Below are 3,097 nucleotides of genomic sequence, written 5' to 3'. Positions count from 1 at the left end.
GGGGGGCACTCTGATCGGCGGTGAGGCCGATGACCACGTACCAGTGGTCCGATAACGATTCGGCCTCTGCCGCCACTCTCCACTCCGAAATACGTCGCGCGGATGCAGGGTATGCCCATGTGAGGTCTACAATGGACCCCTCATTGTGCCGCAAGCACGTATGGACGGAGCCCGTATTGAGCAAACGGAGCTCCAGTCCAGCCGCCCAGTCAATAACTTCATGACTCCTTGCGTCAGTCCGGGGGACCCCCAGGCTTGAGCCTTGGAGTTAAAATCCCCCAGGACGAGCACCGGACGAGGGAGGCAGCGGGAGATGCATCTCCCAACCTCGTCCAGATACCCTTCAAAGCTCGCAAGGGACCAGTTCGGTGGCGCATATATCGCCACCACCGCGATTCCTCCCCAATCTACGGCCAGGTAACCCCTACCGCATTCTAACAGCTCCAGCGGCGGGGTTCCCGGCCTTCCACTCCACACAATGGCGGCGGAGCCCAAAAGGTCCCCCATCCAGTATGGATGATCAGGGACTCTATACGGCTCCGCCACCACTGCCAGCCCGGCACCCCACTCGACCAGGGTTTGCATCAGGAGATCCTGTGCCCTGGCCGAGTGGTTTAAATTTATCTGTATAATCGGTCCCGAAGGACCCATCATACCATTTAAGGAGTGGCCTCCATGGCCGCCGTAGCATCGGCAACCACTGGAAACACCCCGGGGCCCTTCGGGACCGACTTCTTCTCTAACTGGGCAACGGCCGGCGTCACCCCCGCAGCAGCTGGGCCTGCTGCCTTTGGCCCAGCACTCTTCCTCCCCCTGGTCTTCTTTAGGGTAGCGGGACAAGCCCGACTACCCAACCTGTGGCCGGCTGGTCTCCCACTGTCCGTGCAAATGGAGCACTTGGGAGGGACCGAGCACGCCACCGCCTTGTGGTCTGAGCCGCCGCAGTTATAGCACCGCTCGGACCTGTCCACGGCAACTGTGCACCGCTGCATCTTGTGCTCCATCTCCAGGCAGCGGTAACACTGCAGGGGGCGCGCCGCGAGGGACTCCACCGTGGCCCGGAACCACCCTACGGCCAGCTTTCCAGCGACCGCCAGTTTCCTGGAAGCAGCCGCAGGGCACCGGACCCATATGGTCCCCAGGCCTGAGGGGGCGGTCCGGATATCGCCGGTCTTAACGTCCCCCTCGGTGCAGCTTCCGGCCGTCGCAACAGCTCTGGCCACCTCCGCCGGGGTGAAGGAATCGACGAGACCACGGATTCTTATATCCACTTTCTTTGTGGGCCTCGCGATACGCACCCAAGTCCCGGCCAGAGCCTCCGTCATCTTTGCGGCGAGGGCATCCGCCTTCGCCGCTCCACCTTCGCCCGGTACTTCCAAGACAAGGGCCCCGGTGACGCCCCTCCTCGGTCGCACCGCGTCGATGCCAATATCGGCCAGGTTGATCTTCGACCTGGCCATGGTCATCGCCTCGGCGTACGACAAATTTCTGTCTGCCGGTACCGTCATAGTGACGGCCGCCGTACTCGGCGGACGGGGTGGGAGCGCCACCTTACCTTTCTTCTGGGCCTCCTTTGCCTTAGCACCGAGTGGTGTTCCTCCCTTAGTGGAGGGCGCAGCGGCCTTTTTAGTGGTAGCGGCCTTTTTGGCCCTGCGCCCTACCACTTTTGCCCACTCCTGTTGCGCAGCCGGAGCAGCCGCGGGGTGCTATTGCGCCCGCCAGCCGGTTTCGCGGCCTCGGCCACAGCCGCCGGTATCTGCGGCATCCTAGTGCCGCTCTTCGACGGTCCAGTACCGCTCGGCTGCTTACGAAGCCGCGTTTGAGCCGAGGCCTCCGCTGCCCTCTTCTTCTTTGAGGGCCTCTTCTCAAGGCTGGCCCCGGATGCGCCTCCCCCCAGGCCTCCAACGCCCGCGGGCTGCAGCTCCCGTCTAAAGGACGCCAATTTAGCGTCGATCATGGCGGCTATCTGCTGCAGCAGTCCGTCCCCAGATGGTGGGTTTTGAGGACACGCCGGCGCCTTGATTGCAGCCGCCTCTGTAGACCGCTGCCGCTCTGGCACCGGCGGCGCCGGGGCCTCGACTGCTACTGCAACAACCGGCCGAGGCACGGCCGGCATCAGCGCAGCAGCCCCCCCGCGCACCTCTGCGGCCCGCCGAAGCTGCTCGACCTCGGCCTGCAATTCAGCGAGCTGGCCGCGGAGAGACATGTTTTCCGCCTCCAGCTCGCGTGTAGCGTCGCTGGCCGACCTTGTCGCCAGCTCTGAGACCGCCACCCGCGTGTTCAGGGCCGCCAATCTCAAGGCGCGCACTAGGTCGCCCTTTAGACCCTTTGAGACGGCCGCCACCCTTTCCATATCCGTCTGCCGCTCCAGTACGAATACCGCCTCCTCAGCCGTGGGCTTCGCCTTCATTTCGCGGCTCAGTTTCGCCTCTTCAGGTAGGGGTATGGACAACCCACTCGGCCGACGAGGAGGTACCGAGGGGTCCAAGATAGCCAGGCATTCCTGGACCTCTCTCTTCGCTCTGGAAGATTCCAAGTACCGAGTCTTGGTCTCCACCGAGCGTACAAAATCCGCCATGGCGGCACACTTGCCCCTTTTCATTGAAGACGAGCTGCTGCTCGTCATCGATGTAGCGGACTCGAGGGATGTGTCCGTGTCTCCCCCCTCCTCGTCCTCGTTGTCCGAGAGACGACGTGGTGCTCGGCGTTTTCCGCTGCGGAGCCGCCTGGAGCCCTTTTTCAGGGGCGTAGCATCACTACGGAGCCGCCCTCCGTAATCCTCTGGCGTCACCCCTGCGGAGGTGGACGGCAAAGGGGTTGGGGGAGGTCGCGTCTCCCCATTGTCCGACGCCCGTACTGGGGACCGATCTCGGTCTCTGTCACCCCTTGCGGCTGTGCCATTCACCGCTGACGTCGTGGATCACCTCAGCACCACAACAGGTGTTGCGTCGCCGAGACGAGACACTTCTCTAACACCTCCCTCTACACACCCTCCTACCACGGTTTGTTTTTTGTGTTTTAGATTATCCATGTATGTATGTGTATATTCCTCGGCTTCGGGCTTCATGCCACCCCTACCGCAGTAGGGGATCTTCCA

At 62.8% G+C, this 3,097-nt stretch overlaps 1 pseudogene; it reads right to left on the bottom strand.

The window, feature by feature from the left end:
* Nucleotides 1-41: 41 nt before the first annotated feature.
* Nucleotides 42-651, bottom strand: LOC128882335 (uncharacterized; annotated as a pseudogene).
* Between the last annotated feature and the right edge of the window lie 2,446 nt (nucleotides 652-3,097).

Source organism: Hylaeus volcanicus, unplaced genomic scaffold (assembly GCF_026283585.1).
Source record: "Hylaeus volcanicus isolate JK05 unplaced genomic scaffold, UHH_iyHylVolc1.0_haploid 10637, whole genome shotgun sequence".
Classification (NCBI taxonomy): domain Eukaryota; kingdom Metazoa; phylum Arthropoda; class Insecta; order Hymenoptera; family Colletidae; genus Hylaeus; species Hylaeus volcanicus.
This window is presented reverse-complemented; position numbering and strand designations above follow the sequence as displayed.